Source organism: Quercus lobata, chromosome 1 (assembly GCF_001633185.2).
Source record: "Quercus lobata isolate SW786 chromosome 1, ValleyOak3.0 Primary Assembly, whole genome shotgun sequence".
Lineage (NCBI taxonomy): Eukaryota > Viridiplantae > Streptophyta > Magnoliopsida > Fagales > Fagaceae > Quercus > Quercus lobata.
Genome location: NC_044904.1, coordinates 30,084,242 through 30,102,133, shown reverse-complemented (window position 1 = coordinate 30,102,133; position 17,892 = coordinate 30,084,242). Strand labels below are relative to the sequence as shown.

General features: G+C 46.5%; 2 non-coding genes across 2 annotated transcripts; both read left to right on the top strand.

Moving 5' to 3' along the window:
• The first annotated feature begins 15,049 nt into the window (after positions 1 to 15,049).
• Positions 15,050 to 15,122, top strand: TRNAM-CAU. Its single transcript has one exon. It is a non-coding gene; the product is annotated as a tRNA-Met (tRNA).
• A 2,306-nt stretch (positions 15,123 to 17,428) lies between these two features.
• Positions 17,429 to 17,500, top strand: TRNAG-GCC. Its single transcript has one exon. It is a non-coding gene; the product is annotated as a tRNA-Gly (tRNA).
• Positions 17,501 to 17,892: the final 392 nt, after the last annotated feature.

Sequence of the window (17,892 nt, the reverse complement as noted above, 5' to 3'; positions counted from 1 at the left end):
TCTTAATTAGGTGGAAACCAGCTCAATCTGATCTCCGGGGACGCTAGAGGATTGAACTAGCACACAGTACGTGAGCGAGTGCCTGGGATCTTTGGGTAGGTGTTCAGTGGATAGAGAGGGGTTAACAGAACAGCAATAGGAGACTATTCCCCACCTCTCTGTATTGCTAGCACAGAAGGCTCTCTCTGTTCTTACTACCTACGGGATAAAGCCAAGCCATGGCCTCCAGGGTTGGTTGTCTTACTCGAGGTTCTGCCCGCTCCATCGATATCTTTCTTACTACTTTCCTTGCCTTGGCAAAGTCTACCTGTACGTTACGATTTCAAGCCTTTCCGAACGCCCGTTAGAACTGAACTTTGAAACCGGTAGCTTTGATGCCCGACGCTTCGTCATGCCAACCTTGAGCCCCTTTATTTAGCCCTGTACTGTGGTGAAACCGGAACTTATGGCTGAGTGTTTTTAGCCGCTTTTGACTCGGAAAAGCTGTTAGCCTTTTATGCCCTACTAGCCTTTTATGCCCTAGCCTTGAAAACGATTATGCTTTCGTAATTAGTTCCAGCTTAGCTTCGTCATGCCCACCGGAAGGAACGCCTTCACTCACGCCAACAACAACAACAACCTCTGCTTAAGCAGCCTACCTTGAACCAGCGAAAGTGAAAATCACATTTCTTTGCCTGAGAGAGAAGAGCGTCAGCCCGCACGGTCCCTGTGAGCAGCGGATTGCTTCCGCGTTGAGCCCTTGGCACTGACCTTTGAGACATCGTTCCCGTAGCACCTTATACCTGACCTTGGAATGTCACTCTGCCTCACAAAGAGAGTCTCTCTGGCACTTCCGCTTCCGGGGTTGGGTCAAAGCTATCGGTCGATCTCGTGGCGAGCCTTCCCCACCTACCTTACCTGGACCACCGTTAGCCCACCAACTTCCTTTGCAACCTGAACGCCCAACAACTTCCACTTCCACTGGGACTTGACCACCAACAGGCACTGGCTCACCTCACTACGCTCCGAAAGCTTCGCCGTACTTTTCAGTTCAGCACGCCACTACTAGTTATTAAACCCCTTTGGGCATGGTCGGGGTACCTTTATCTCTCGTTATCAATTGAATCAGTCAAGAATACAATCAAGCGTTTATCGCCTTTGATCGCTCCCGGCTCGCTTTCGGGGCGAGCCTGCACTCTCGCTTCTCACTCGCCTACGAAAGAAAGCAAAAATACTAGACTCGACTTTTACACCTGCGCTTCCTCACCTGCCTCTCCACTCGTGCCTACTTTCACCAACCGTCCCCTACTCCATCCCTCTGCTTGGCTCTAGCCTTGTCCGGACCTCCACCTCTCTGAGTTCTCGCCCCCTGAGTTGCGTTCTTTGTCTCGTCCATCTGAGGCCGACGGCTAGGAAAGCATACCCTGATTGGATCGACCGAGTTCATCAGTTTCCAAAGGGGTATAAGGTGCCTGAGTTTGTTCTCTTTTCCGGTGAGGAGAAGAAGTCGACTATTGAGCATATAGCTCGGTTCTCGGTCCAGTGCGGGGAAGCTAGGTCCAAGGACTACCTCAAGTTGAGGCTCTTTGCCAACTCTCTTACTAAATCGGCCTTCCCCTGGTATATGAACATCCCTCCAAACTCTATTAAAAGTTGGTACGATCTGGAAAGCAAGTTCCATGAGCAATTCTATAGGACAGACCCAGACATTCAAGTTGCCAATTTGGCAAGATTGACTCAGCTCCAACGGTCGAATCGCGAGGTTTAGGAAGCTTTACCCAGACTAAGGGGTACGTGACTCTTACGCACTACGGGTTAGTGACTCGTTAACACTCCCCGTTCCGTGGGCTCAAGAACTCGATGCTGATGAAACTCCTGCTTTTAGCGACTCGGTTCCTATTACAGACAGGTGGCAGCTTCCCATGCAAAGCTTAATCGTTAAGTTTTGTCAATAACCGTTTTTACGCCTGGGTGGAAAGTCTAGAGCCGCTTTAGGTGGTAACCATACGGGCACCGCCTCTTGACCTCTCGTGTAAAGTATATTACTATCGTTTTACCCCACTCTCGCTTCTACGCTCCTAACGCCTAGTTGTGTAAGCCAACAAGTGAGTTTTGCTTACGTGACACAAGACAGATTGAAAGCAAAGGTAAAGCCGTCCAGTGATCAAGTAAAGGTTACGAAGTGATTAAATTGAACGTACGAGCGAAACGAAATACTTGTTTATATCAATATAGATATAAATGGAGCGAGAATCGGGAGTTGATATTGAGAAACGGAAGAAAGGCCGTGGATCCCTGATAGCCTAGTTGCTTCGAGCCTAACCCCTTGCTTGCAACAGAAACAATACCCGGAGAAAAGTTTCTACGCCTGTAAAGCCATTGCCCCTACGCCAAGCCCCGAAATAAAGAAGGAGGTTAGCCATCACGGGGAAGTGCTGTAAGTTATCTAGGATATGATAGATAAAAATGGAAGGAGCGACCCTTGGACCTATAACCTTACCTTTTTGGGGCTCACTCCTTTCCTACTCGCTTGATCTTGATGACCAAGGACTAGAAACGAAAAGCTAACTTCCAACCCTTGGAAAAACCTGATTCAAGACTTGCTGTACTCACTTTGATGTATTTTATAATATAAATTATAACTAGCTTAAGGCTTGCTAGAACTCGTAACACAGCTTATAAAGAATACAAGATAAGATCTCAAGTAAGAGTAAGAGACTTAGTCTAAGAAAGGAAAGTCATTTCGTGAAATGGGATTCGTAGCCAGCAAGCAATAGCATCCTGTTGTTATAGAAGAAATGAAATTGCATAAAAGAAATAAGGACCTCGCTCGAAAGCGAAACGAAATGGGGGACACTGTCGGGTATGCCTGACAGAGAGAATTGCTTGCAACGCAACTACAAGCCCAGATGACTAATGGAAGGAAGAGCTTCTGGCTATCGAGAAAGCCCTGCTTGAAGAAAAGGCTACTTCCTACTGCCCTACCACCAAGAACAGATTCTCGCCATCTATTTAGAGGGGGACTTCTTATGAAACAACGCAGCTCCTAGTCCGACAGTTCGCTCTGCGCCTTAAGAGAAAGAGTTCCGGCATACTACTAATTGATTATTTGGCCGTTTGGGATCGGAACAACCTGGGGAAAGTTGTCTTCCTACATAACCTACCTCCCAGACCAAGGGAAGAAGGTATCAGATCTATGTAGTTCTCGACCCCTTTTGTTAAACCAGTTCCTGTGCCTGGGATTCATTCCAGTCGGTAAAGTAATCTGGTGGATGGGGCCCGCCTCACCATTCCCCTTCTCCAAAGCAATCAAAAAAGAAAAATCACCATGAAAAAGGCCTGCCTTTCAGTACGTGAAAGAAGTTCTGCTCTTTATGTGAAGTGCTTTCTCTTTCACTGTCTTACTTTGGCCCCTCTCCTGACCGATAAAAAGATTCAATCCAGCCCCAAGCGTACCAGGGGCTACCCTGTTTACCGGATCCTAAGAGGTCTGCCCGTCCGGCGTCGGTACCTCGCATTTTGTAATTAGGGCGGCACCCCGGTTTTCTGAGTGCCACCTTCACAATAATAAGCAGGCGGCCTACCCGCTTTCCTTTCGGTCAGCTGCCCCTCAACCGCGTTAGGGGTCTTCTTCACTTCTATCCTCCCTAGTTGTATCAGTTCTATTAGGATCGGCATTCGCGGCTGCTCCCACAATGGAAACCTCTGTCTGTCATTTACACCGATGTATCGTACTCTATGTGCATTCTCCTACCATTTCTCCTCCGATTTTAGTTCCATTCAGCCGAGCAAGCCTACTGCGGAGCTCGCCCTTCAGTTTCCCCTCTTCTCGGAAATCCAGCGAAGCAGCTCTTGAACCTCTATATTAGAGAATTTTTTGGGCTGACCGCTCGTTCCACCATGCCCCCCAGGTAGACGTAGACCGCGTAAGTGATCATGGAGCTCTTCTAAGAAGGTGGCATTCCTCTCACTATCAATATCAATATCCTGGAAGAGCTGCTTAATCTCCTTTTCATTCCGAGCCCTCTTGTTATAGCCAATTTGCAGGAGTACACGAATCAAAAACTTTACATCCTCTCTTTTCGTTAGAAGTTGTTTTTCCTCTTCCACCGAAAGTGGTGCAGGAGGTGCCGCCGCCTGTTCTGGAGCCACCTCTGCCAATGCCCCCCATATTACCTCCTGGCTTATCCCTGGGGAAGAGATTTCGAGCGAACCAGGAAGCCGCTGCCCAACTCCCGGAGAAGGCTGCGAATGGATTTCTTCCCCCGGTTCGGCGGGAAAGTAAGAAAGGTCCCCAAAAAAGGAAGAAAGTACTCCAACCAATATGTCCTCCTTTCTTCTTTTTTTGATTCCTGCTTGAATGGGGGCGCTTAGCAAGGCATATTATATTAAAGGCACCAGCTCCTTCCCTTCTTATATATCTTATCCTGGTATTCAAATGGTTTATTGGCGGGCTGAGACTACACAGGGGTAGCACACCGAGATCTAATCCTCCTTCTGCCTTCAGGGATTAAGGAGAAGACTTGAATAGCAGACTAATCGGTTCAGATTGAGCTAGTTCTTAAGTTGCGAAGTAAGTCGAGTAAATGCGAGGAAGACTGCCTCTGAGACTGTCAACTCATAGCAGGGCAGTGGACGGGCTTATATTCTCCAAATCAATCCCACATATGAAGAAGGCTCCCTCCAGCTCGACCTCTTTTTCCCTCGCCGGAAGAAGGGAATGACTCTTTTCGACGAAGGTCTTAGTCTTTGCTTTACTAAAGTTATTGCCCTCGCTCTTGAAAGCGGTATGGCAGCTAGACAGTAGCGGGATGGCGCCGAGCTTTCTTCGCTTCACTTGAGAATAGGAGAAAACTATAATGAAAGAAAATGAAGCTCGCATTCCTCTCATACCAGCTTGCCAATAGATTCTTTTGTTTCTTTCCGGGGATCTCCCCTGAGCCAAGGCGTAAGGTGCCCCTTCTTTCCAGGCAATCCCATGTCTTAAGCTTCAGTCTGAAAGTTCAGAGAATAAGTACTGACATGAAAGCAAGCCAAGCAACAAGACCATGGTTCCAGGGAGGATGAGAACGGAAACAGACTCGGAAACTTAACCATTTCTCAAAGAAGATACTCCCTCGCCGCGTTCTTGTTTGATTCTTTTGGGTGGCGTGTCGGTAAGGCAGGCCTTTGGGAAGAGGCAGCGAAAAACCTAGCTTTCAACTTGCTTTTATTTTAGTTGAGCACCCGGGCTTCCTTACATTCGGTCGAAAGCACTTGCAGCGGGCAAAGGGTTGGATGCTTTTCATTGAGATGTTTATATATAGTTATAGTTCTCGGGCATACTTTTTCGGGGCGGGGCTTATGAAAGACATACGGGCACGGGCTAATGAACAGACTTTTTAGACAGACTTTTCACCCTAGACTAGCCGCCCGAACGGAACGCTAAACTTGTTAGGCAATGGTAAGAGGGTTAGGTATTCAATAAGTCGACTATAACGGATAGGGTAGGGTAGAGAACTTCTGCTCCATCATACTTGGATTTCCGGGCCCTTTGATGCTTTAGTTTTCCAATTCATATATGAAAGAAGACGATTTCTTTCATTTCCCCTATCCTATTCAGTCGATGTAAACCACCCAATCGTTGAAAGCCTTCTTTTGTGCATTTTTAACTAATAATAAAAAAGCATCGAACCTTGTACGCTATGTCGGCTAACCCAGTAGCTTAACCCAATAAGAAAGCTTCTGCAGCAGTAGATAGGCTGTAGCATTCCTACTTCTGGCGCTTGAAACTTGAACGATCAGACCTTATAGAGCGAAAATCCAGTACAGGAGCTACACAGCGAACATAAACATAGAGTAAGAAAGCGATATTCAATTGTTATTAAGCTAATAAGAGAAAGTCAAAAGGACGAGTTCCATAAAAGTAACGAGAGCATTCATTTAGAGTAGTAAAAGGACTCAATTGCATCGACCCTTATGCGAGTAAGCGAGTTGGAGAGGAGCGAAGAAAGAGTATCTTCAGTGGAAGCAAGAAAAGAAGCACTGGCGTTACTGGCTAAGGACTCATCACTCTCAGGGCATGGAAAACTAAGGGGGCGCAGGCTTCCAGGTTTTTTTAGATGATTAGTAGGGCTGGGCTTATTTGTGGGAAATTTTTGATAGGGCACAACCAAGAGGGCTGAAGCTGTCTTAGGCATCCCTACGAATGAATACTTCTGCTCGGGACATAATATAGGTCGCTTGCTTGCGACTGGCTTGCAAGAGAGCTTCCCACTTGAACTGGGGCATCCACCTTTGATAACTCCTAGGACTTAGATAACGGGGTACATTGAAAGACCGGATCGAGGGGACACTGAAGACTTTTATGCTTACCGGTAATCGCGCTTCCTTTAGCGTAGACCACCCTTTATTTAGTTTATATTGGATTGAATTAGCAAAGTAGCTTGCTTCCCGGGTGTCGGTATAGTCCGGGCAGCTCGCTCATCTCATAGAAAGAAATTCGTTGCGGTAAGCCTTACTCAATCAACTGAGACCCTGTTGGAAGCGTTAGCTCTTGTGAAGACCTTAAAGAGCCCTTACCCGAACTCTTCTGACTTTACGGGGTACGAAGAGGCCTTTAACCATGCTATACCCTAGCCTCCGAAATCGGGCGCGAAGAGGAAGCTTGAAACGATAGGGGTTCTTTCTTTCGGGTCAAGAACGTAAGGAGAGTCTTTTCACAGTCCATATATACTAAATGAAGAGCTAACGTTTCAAGAATGAAGGTTTGGATTACATTGAAAAGGAGGTAAGGGGCAGGCTCAATAGATAGGGAACGAGTGGGCAGGACAGGGAAGAACGTAAGTTCCCATCGCAAATGCCAAAAGCATGTGCTATGCCAGTTAACGTGAAAGTGGTACTTTCAAGGTTCCTTCTTTTTGCTCGTATGTTAGAAAGAAAATGAAGGGTCGATGAGTGAAGAGTTCTCTTTTATCTTATTCTGTTAAGACACCCGAAAATATAGATAAGGGATGCTTACAAGTCAGGATGTTGAATGCTTGCTCGAAATCCCGCCTTTCTTCCAGATGCCTATAGTAAAAGCCTTGTTTTCTCAGTCCCTTGAGAGTTCAAGTAGCTCCAACAGTTTGATTAGATAAGCTACTTCGTAAGCAAGTGCCAAAGAGTCTTTCTTTCCCGAGTGTGAGATAGAAAGTAAGGCCCTGTAAAGATAGTTTTTCTCTAGCTAGTTAACGTTCCAGCACCAATAGACAGTGCCGGAGAAAGCGATCGTATTCCCCATTGCCTCGAAGGTCTTCAGGTAATTGAGTCGTTGGAAGCACGCCATAAAGTCCTTGACGGGGAAATAACATCAGTTAGAACGCTTGCCTCTTTTCTGTAGTATGTCCATCGAGCGAGAGTATAGTTTGTACACCTAGAGGACGCCGGTTCGGTTCCTTGGTCTAGCCGGAAAGGAAAGGGATTCTCCAGTAAATATAAGGGAAGTCAGGTGCTCGTATAGGAGTCTGGTCAGATCCGAAAGTCCTTATTCAACTACGCGTACCCCTACAACCCACACTTGCTTTCCAACATCTCCTATCGCCGAGCTCTAAAGTTTTACTTTCAACTATGCAAATAAATAGGCGGGGCTTATCATTGCGTTAAACTGCCTTTCAAGGAAATGGGCTTCTTCGTACCGTACTCGACCTTTGGATCAATGTCCCATCCACCGCCCTTGTTCTCGGTTGCTCCCCAGGAGGGCACTATGGAGCAACGTTTGAACGCGCTCGGCCTTGTCCACCCTTTCCGCTAAGTATCCCGCTCTTCCCTTGAGTAGACAACACAAACAAGGTAGCTATTCCATCATGAGGGAATGTCCCATACCATCCCAAGTCGTAAGCGACAACATGCCCAATCTGTCATAGCCAACTCGTTTGCTTCTACCAAGCTTGAGTCTTCAACCAAGACTCGTTGTTCACTTGCCAATTGCATCACCAACGGGTCAAGTGCTCCGCCCGTCAAGGTCTCTGCCAGAAGCGAAAGTTTCAACCGAAAATTGCTTATCAAACTCAGGCAACTTCAGCACCGGCTCAATCACCATCGCCATCTTCAAACCGTCAAATTTTGACAAGCTTCAGACTAGTTCTAACCCCGATCCATCACCAGAGTCAATTCGTACACAAAATTGTTAGTATAGTATAAAAGGTGTCGCTTCAGACACCCCCTTCCCTTAATGAAAAGCCCCCATTCGAGTAGTCTCATAGGTCCAGGGGCTCGGTTCCAACCATTCTTTCTAAGGACAACCTCGCTCCTAGCGAAAGATCAAAGGCCAGGGTCTGAAAGAGTTCACGATCCAATTCATTCCCTCAAATCGGATGACACAAGGCGAACTAGAATAGGCTGATTGATCCAGGTAGCGACAGGCTCCAATCGAAAGGAACCGCGCGTACGCTAGAAAGACGTATAGGCAAGCCTTTCTTTATGATCATATGGATCGCTTTTCGTGACTTTTCTTTCCATAGGCATACATTGCAGTCTAACCTTCTAACTTTAGGGGACCGAGAATCAGTCTTTTGATCCTCCTCGAGCCTACTCTCGTCTTTCGAATTAAGCTTCCGATTTAGTTGGTGCAGACGCTGAAGGATCAGCTGACACTAGATAGGAAAGGGTTTCGATCGAAGCTCTCGAACCTGTTCCGAAGTCAGTTTAGGATTCGGTTTCCTATCCGGTTGGTGTTCCGACATCCCGAATCGAGGTGGCTCTAAACTCAGGTTTGCCTACCTCTCTAGTTACAGAGAGAGGAGAGGGGCTTCGAAGCCTTACTTAATTCAAGCTAGAAATATCGCTAGAAAACTAGCCATATCGATCTAGGTAAGTGGTGACAACGAAAAGGCGTTTTTTTAAGCCTGAGGGGCAGTGAGCGGGGTAGGATAAAGTGAAAAAGAATGGTATTTGAACCAGGGCGGGGGCGGGCGGAGGAGGCCCTATGTAGTCTTTCTTTTCATGGGTGGTGGGCAGGTTTAAGGGGAATATAGGTTTGCATCAAGGTATGTTGTTTTCCCAAATGTTGATGGCTTGGAGTTCCATATCTCTGAAGAGAAGGAGGTGGGCGCAAAAGCCTCTTCTGGATCTTGATCCGAAAGTGACGATGCAACAAAGGCTATTCGGTGTGAGTTGGTGTTCAGCATGGAGGTACCGCTTCACTAGGGCTCTGCGCCCGTTCCTTAAGTTCTTGACCCAATGCCAGGTGATTGGCTAACCGTGCCCCTTCCTTAGAAGGTAAGGGAGGTATGGTTGGGAGGGACAGAGAGATCAGAAACCAAAGGAAAGGGAATAGACTCACAAACTGGATTGGATAAAGCATAAGCTCTGGAAGCGGATACGCCGATGGTTGGAAGGGAAGGCTAGCACACATCATTTCTCTAAGAAGAAGTTAGTTTCACGACGAGTCCAGCTCGTAGTGACCCTAACACTGCGTTAGGGCGAACTGGGAAAGCCTTCCAAGTCTATAGTCTTATAAACTAGTCAAGCCGCATTCCCTCTTCAGTTATCGTGAAATTTCTCTAGGCTCTTCTCTCTGAAGAATACCTCCTCGCTCTTCGTCCATTTCCGTTCGATGGAGAAAGAACTTCTTTTTCGGGTGTTCGGTCTGGTCGAGTAAGCAACTGAAGAAATTTCGTATACAGGATTTCAGTATTAGAAAGGTCTGGGTGATTGCAGTATATTCGGACCTGTAGTTAGCTCCGCTTGGGCAGCACCCCCATTGTGAGGTACCATCAACAGCAAGACCATACAGATGGCATCGCGAATCCCCTACCGAAGTGACTGAACCACCACTTCTTGATCCGTTCTTTCCAGCGGAGGGAAGACTGACTTGATTTGAGGAGAAATCCTTTCCTGAGCGTGATGCTATTTGATCGGTGATCATAGGAAGCCGCTAGGCTTACTGCGAATGCTTTCTTTCTATGAAATCCTGTTGCTATGGCTCACGAAGAGCAACGGGACAGTCACAGGCTAGCTTAAGAATCACTAACCTCCGACTCCCTAAACTTGGTGGGTGTGCCTGCTTCTTCCGACCTCTATCCAAACAAATCATCGAGGAAGTCAGGTAGGTTCCGGGTAGCACTTCAATGCGAAGCGCACCCTTCACCCACTGGCACGAGCCAAACTAGCTAAGCGCGAGGAAAGCTTCACCGCCCTCTTCCAGCTCGAGCTCACAGACCTCTCTGAGTCAATTCCAAATGGAACTCAAATCTTTCCCCTTTCGAATGATTCAGTGCTCTCTTCAACCGGCGAGTTTAGCCTTGTCAGTGCTCTCAGAAACCAGATCCATTAGGTCTGGATCGGCTCACTGAACACTTTCCCAATCGAAAGGAATTCGAAACGCAAGACACGACACTCACAACACGAGACTCGAATCGAGGATCAACACCCTTCCTTGGGTTACAGAGGGCGTTAGCTCAATTCATAGCCTTCCTTTCTCCTTCCCTGTCAAGATGAACAATGCGGCTAAGCGTGCAGATTGTTGGTTTGGCGCGAAGTGAGCTTGGCCGCTCTGAGTAGAAGTGCTCTCCTGCAGCCTAGATCTAGCTCAGCTTGATAGTTTCGTACTGACGGATTGTAATAACATAAACTTTTTCGGAGTCTGGGGACCGACAGAAGTCAAGGAAAAGTGCCGGTGGGTGCAGGTTGCTGTTGCGTCTATTGCGATGCTTTGGGTCGGTTTCTTATCTAGAGCGGAACTAGCCTGAAGGAAGGGTGTTGATCCTCGCACCGAACTCTAAGCGAGTGGCTCATCGTGAGACCTTGTTGGCATGCCTCCAAGAAGGCTGATAAGAGGAAACCTAGGAGACCGCGTTCCAACTGTTTTTTGCTAAAGAGAAATAGGTTCCTGGTGCAACAAACTGAGATCTTGGAGCTAGGGCAGAGGGAGAATAGTAAGCATAAGCATCCGAATCAGCAGACGCAGCGGCTGCAACTGGACCTGGAGAAGAATTCCTATGCTCTCTTCGCGCTATACTTGAAAAAAATGTTTGCTTGAAGCCTGTTCCCTCTCGCCCGTGTGATTCATCTCTTTCGCTTCCCGATTTGTGATATCAAAATGCGGATAAGGCGTATAACCAACCCCTTTTGTGTTTTTAAGGACACCCGACCCGAACCATCGATAGAGGAACATGCGATATAAGCAAAGATGAATGCTGAAATCTGTAATAGCAAAGAAGAAGCGATTTAAGTGAACAATATCTATATCTAACTAAGATTGATTTTTTCTTTGGGGCTTGAAAGCAATCTACCTTTAGCTAATAGCTAGATTCGTTCTCCCCAATACTGATTAGTTGGTCGAGCACCTTGTCCCCTACTCCTTCGATCGGAACTGGCAACTTAACGTGTTCCCCCCTTCCCTGGGGTATCCCCTCCCCGTCTTCGTTTGTAAAGTAATCTTCCCTCCTGAGTAAGTACCTCAAAAACCTTTAAGTAGAGTGAGTTCCCTTGGGAAAGCTACCTTATGTTGGGGATCCTTCCTCTGTTGAGCTAGGAACCTACCCACTTTGTAAAGCTTCTCCAGATTCTGTTATTAAACCCGCTCAAAACTACAACTAGACTACCAGTAGAGGAACTTAACGGGCAAGAAGACCTAATAATAGGAAGAAAAAAAGGTGCTATCCCAATAGGTTCCGGATCGGATCGAGCAATAAGTGAAGGAGCTTGACCAATCCCAATGAGGGAAGTTGCTGAAAGAGAAAGGGACATCTTGAACTCAGGGGGAAGGGACCTTAACGACAACAAAAGAAGTGCGTGCATTTCCCGATCAAAGAAAGAAGCCCTTGAACTCACCTTCATTCAACAATGAAACTTCACGTATGAACTCTGCTCGGGATTGGACTCTTCTCACGAATTGGATTTGAACCAATATCAAGCTACTTTCCTTTTAGTAGATCGTGAGTGGGTCTGTCGTCCTCCTTATTATAGTCCTCCTAAAATCAATAGCATTTCGTCGGAATACATCCTGTCTTTTCACCTTAGTAGTCCTATGCATAGTCAGTACTATAGCCCCAATCATGGCTACTAATAAAATAAGACTAGGAACCAAAAACCAGACGGAATAGTAGGTATAAAGTAAATTGCCCAATGTTTCCAAATTAGTCCAACTTCGTACCTTTCCGGCATAAACCGTATATCTCAGAGAGGTCGTATTTCTTTGGGTTGGTAGTAATGGAATGGTTTCATTATCTAAAATGAAGAACATTTCCCACCAAAGGATCAGTCCAATAATACCACTCACTGGTAAATAGCGCAATACTTCTTCGTGAATCTCCGCTATTTGAATATGGAACATCATAACAACGAATAGGAATGAAACGGCTATAGCTCCTATATGAACTACTGGGAAGATCATAGCGGAGAAGTCAAGACCTAACAAAAGAAGTAAACCTGAAGTGTCGCGAAAGACTGGGATGGGAAACAAAACGGAATGTACCGGATTTTTAGCACGTACAACCATCAAACCAGAGACCAAAGCAGGGCTCGACAAAACAGAAAGTATCATTGGTACGTCGTCCTTCCCTGAAATGGAACTTTCATGCTGGAGCAAGAACTAGCATGAAAGTCGATCTATTACGACCAGCGCGGTTGTTCGTATTTCATTTTCTTCTTCCAAGCCAAGCCCTTCTTAGAAAGCACTCACTGAGTTACTTACGGAATCTCAAATCTCTCTCGACGCCGAGAATTTTTTATGTGTCCAGGTCGATCAGAGGTTAGGCTTGCTTCTCCCCTACCTTTTAGCGTTCTGGGCCCCTGAAAAAATAAAGAAACCCGAAATCAAAAAGAAAGAAGAAAAATTGGGCCATGTTTCCCGAGAGAGGCCGCCTTCTCTCAGGCCAGCAGTCTTCTACTTCTAGTCGACTGCTCCATGACGGGCTTCCCTCTTTCCTGGGCTCTGCTCGCTCGTCTACGCTCCGACCCAGCAAGTAATAATTGAAAAACGATCTTTCCTTGCCTGCATTAAGATTTAAAACTTGTCGTCAAAAAAAAAGGCAATCAATCAGAATCAAGATCTAGACTATCTTCTATCCGGATAGATATGTCCCTATGAGCGACTACGCCGATCTTTATATGTTTTGGCCACGTCCGTTTCCGCTCCGAAGAGGAAGGTTTAGATCTTTCAATCTTATGTCGTGAGGGATGTGACCTATGTTAGGTCCATAAGATACCACAGCTTTTGGTGTTCTATGATTCACCTCCGAATAATGAGTAGGTAGTTCGATCCTTTTGATTCTTCTCTTCATAGTAAACTGATGGGGGGACGCGGAGCAATAGGTCGAATTACTATATAAAGAAGAGTTGTAAACTATAGGACTTCTTGTTCGAGTAGGAATATTTCGGTTTTTCTCGTTCCTTCTCTTCAATAAGAATAGGGATTTGAAATGATACAAATTCCTCTTCATTCTGTTGTGCTCAGCGAAGGAACTGCCTAAGCATACTTTTTCGGATCCAAACTTCTTTGTTCTTTCTAAGTCTTCTTCTTGCATAGAAGAACGCAACTGTTGCAAAAACCGGGATTTTAGTAGTAGGCGGCATCCCCTCTTAGTTTTGAGTAGGTGGAACCATTCTGTTTTGGTTCTTCTCCACATTCTTACCGGGTGATCCAGGAATTTGCCTATGATTTTTTCAACTGAAATTTCGATATAGAAAGATCTCCTTATTTCTTCACCGCGGATTCTCGCGTCATTTTCTTGAAAAGATATTAGATCACCGTGGGACACTTTCAAATGAGTAATGCTTACCATTCCATTATTCACACAAAGCCTTCGATGACTTATCGGCTGCCTTGCTTGAGGAATAGTTTCACAAAAATGGAGACGAACCAGAATAACGTCCAATCTAGTTTCTGGATTGAGTGGAAAAGGGATATATGAAGTTCGTTCTGTTCCTCTGTGCATCTCTGTGATAGGTAAATTCCCATGAAAAAGGGGCAACTTTCGTGTAGTTTGTGATTGGATGTAACTGTTAAGATTTTCTCTCGGATAAATCTTTCTCTTAATAGATCTCTTCTTGTTCCTCAATCTTCGGAGAATGCGGCGTTGTATTATTGTAAGTTCTCTGTTCCGAACATTTCCTGAAAGTAGACGACAAGTTTTAAATCTTAATGCAGGCAAGGCATATCTCGTTGAATCAGTCTTTTTCGCCACATCGCGTATAACGGGAATCGAACCCCCTCTGCTGCTGGCGAGCGGATGGAGAATGTTCTACTTCGATCCAGCAACTTGTTAGGAGTAGGTTTTGGCTTGCCCCTTTCTATTATATTAGTAAAGCGCTAACGAGCAAGAAAACGGATGCGCTAACGCGAAACGGCTTTCTAAAGCTCAATTCGTTGCTTTGTTCTATAGTAAGGGGCCCTTTCTTGCAGGATGCCGGGTGCACAGAAACGCCCAACCTATACAAGGGGTTTCCGCCTTCATTTGGTCGTGCTGCTATGATGTAACGTGCGGTCGTCCCGAGGCAGCAGGATGTATGGTATAGGGCTCCCATTTTCTCTCCCTTAAAGTCCTTTATAGATTTCGAGTCGGGAATAGAGCAGTGGCTTATTCGGCGCTATATCACACACAATTCATTCATTCTCGGGTATAGCTGTTCACGAAACGTGGCATGGGACATCTGCAGGCGGCGGGAGTCTGACATCCGAGCGAGAGGTCAGACCAATCCCATTCATCCTGGTCCGATCCGAACGGATCTTGTTGAATGAATTGATCCATTGTTGTATGCCCTACTTCTTAGTTCATTTTTTCCTACTTGGACCCGCCGTACTTCCTTTGACTACTCCTGAGATATAGTGGAAACATTTTGTTATGGTGGAGAGTGGGGAGTGAAAACACCAATGCAGCAGAGAACGACCGCATGAATCGGATCCACTTATATTAAGACAGACGACCGAGAAAGAAAGGCTCCACGCTCTCCAAGTGGTTGATCTTAGCGTGCTAGCCGCTGCTTCATTTCGTATAGTGATAACGCTTTCTCTTTCTTAGCGCTCCGCCCCCCCTTGTATAGTAAGCGGAACTCTGGTTGCACGGCTTTCTCTTATAGGGGTCTATTTTCTCTGACTTGACTCAGCTTGACCTACTTGACTCAGCGGTTAGAGTATCGCTTTCATACGGCGAGAGTCATTGGTTCAAATCCAATAGTAGGTAAAACCGGCCGAAACCCCTGTTTTTGCCAGCATGACAGCAAGCACGGACTGGCAGCAAGGAGTCAACTGAATGACCAAAGCATCGGTTCCTTCCACTTGTGGCCTTCTTCGACCGCCTTGACACCTTAATCTCAAGGAACCCCCCCTCTCTTCTTCTCTTCATGTATGTGAGCTGCCTGCCCCGTCCCGAATAGACGAACAAGAACAAGCTGAAGAAAGGCGCGAGAGAGAGAGTTGAGTATCAACTCACCTCCCCTCTTCCACAATTAGGTGAAGACCAGAGGTGGAGCGAGATACCTCCATGCCGAGAAAGTAATGCAGCGGATGAAAGAGACAAATGAAATGGGTTGCCAAGCTCCTTGATGAAATCGAATTAAAGAGACAAATCATTCCCGGTGAGAATGTTGTCGTCAACGTATAAAAGAAGGATGAGGCAACGGCCATGACGTCGACGAACAAAGATGGAAGAATCCGCACGGCTACAGTGGAACCCTTTCTCAAAAATGAAGCAGTGAGAAACGAGCTAAATTTCTGAAAGCAGGCACCAAGAGCTAGGAAGGGGGCCTGCTTTAGCTTGTCGGAGGCCGTAACGTAAATCGCTTTCTTGAGCTTGCATACCAAGTTAGGATTCCTAGGAGAAGAGAAGCCTGGAGTTGGAGGAGGCTGAATAGAAACTTATTCTTGCGGATCCCCCCTTCCCTTATGTTGTTGAAAGGCATTCTTCACGTCAAGTTGAAATAAGGGCTACTTTTTGATTGCAGCCAAGGCAAGAATGCCACGAATGGTGGTCATTTTAGCAGCCTGGGGCAAATGTTTTCCCTATCTTTAAAGGGGTTCGACTCAATATTCTTGAAAAGGAATCCTTTAGCTACTAATCTAGCTTTGTATCTCTCTACCGAGCCATCTGCTTTATGCTTGATCTTGTAAATCCACTTGCAGCCAATGGCTTGTTTCCCTGCAGGCAATGAGACTAAGTCTGATTCTTTTTTTCTGGGCATTTCTTTCTTCCTGCATAGCATCTCTCCAGCAAGAATGATTGAAGGCTTCAGCAAATGGTTCAGGTTCATGAGAAGATTGAACTGACATGAGGTAAGCTCGATGTTTTGGGGAAAACGATTCATAAGATAAGACAACAATCCTTCAACGGGATAAGAAACTTGAGAGGATCGACGAACCTGAGAGAGGGATCCAGAATCTGAGGAAGCAACTGGGCTAGACTGCGGATCTTCTGGAGTAGTCTTAGCCTGGGAAACATAATGTAATCGCCGCCGAGAATAAACATGCTGTGCCGGGTGACTTGAATCCTCTGAGGTCAGCTGAACAGGCGGCAGAAGATGCTGGCCTGAAGAGTGAGGCTGATCCGTAACATCAACTGCAGAAGAATGAGGTTCGAGTTGATGAACAGGAGAAGGCCGCAATACATCTCCATCACCATTCTCCCCCGGGGCTGATGAATTAGGTTAAGGAAAATATGAGGCGACCTCATTAAAGAGAACATTCAAGGATACATCGAGTCTCTTGGATTTCACGTCATAGCATCTATATCCGGACTGAGCATATCCAAGAAAGATACAAGTGATTGCCTAGGGGACAATTTCTCTCTTAACTGCGCAGGAATATGAACAAAACACGTGCATCCAAACACTCGCAAATGCCTATAGGATGGTGCTGCCCCAGTAAGAAGTTCGTGAGGTACCGCTGCAGCTTATTCACTCTCTCTTCCCCCCCAAAGAAAGGAGAGAGATGTCCCGTCCCTTCTTTATGCACATCCATATACATAGCCAGACACAAAGGTGTACAATCCGGTCCAAATCTGTGGTTCTTTAAGTTCATTCACTGTAGGTTCTCTTACTTGCTCTAGTGGCTGGCAAACGCCAACCGAGAGGGGAGAACGAATAGCTCAGGAATCGACTGATTCCGAGCGGACTCGTGGAGCTGCTGCTTGGATTATCGTAGAATAAGAGGAGCCATCTTAGGAAATGACTTAACTTAAAAGACAGATGCCGCCGCTGCGAGGCGAGGGAGTCACTTGTCTGGTCTTGCGGTGCACTCACTCCCGTTACGAGAATGAAATGACGCCCCAGCTCGACTCGAGACCAAGACCCCTTACAACTCGCACCAATAGCGGCACTGAGCGGCCGGAGATTTATAAAAAAGGCAGCCCAGCCGCCCTCCCCCCTAGCCGCCTACCTACTCGTGTTCGTAGCTCGATCGGAGGTCAAGAGTGTGGTCCGGCGAAAAAACAGAAGTCGTCCGTATCAAGTGATACGTGAATTGCTCAGTAGTGCTTCGCCACTACCGTAGCTGGCGGAAATAGCTTAATGGTAGAGCATAGCCTTGCCAAGGCTGAGGTTGAGGGTTCAAGTCCCTCCTTCCGCTCCTGGCTTCGTCGTTTAGTGGTAACGAGTGGAGTAGGCAGCGAGTGGAGTGCATAAGCCCCTTTAGAGAAAGGGGCAAGCCAAAACCTACTCCTAACAAGTTGCTGGCTTTTCAGCCCTTGCGCGCTAGCGTTTTCCCTTACTAGTAAAGGGGCTGCTAGTTGTAGCGCGCAGTGTACTAGTGAATAGGAAAGCGGATTGAGATTACCAATGACGGATGGAGGTTGAGGATAGAACATGTTCGGTGCCTCGCCCTTGTCTCCTTCGCCGGAGACTGCAAATGATGGGAATCCTATCGATAAAGAAGAGGCATAGGCATCGCCTCTCGATCCAATCCGTCTTCCCTGGCTTCCCCAACACACTCTTGATACGAAAGAAACCTCCCGCCATAGA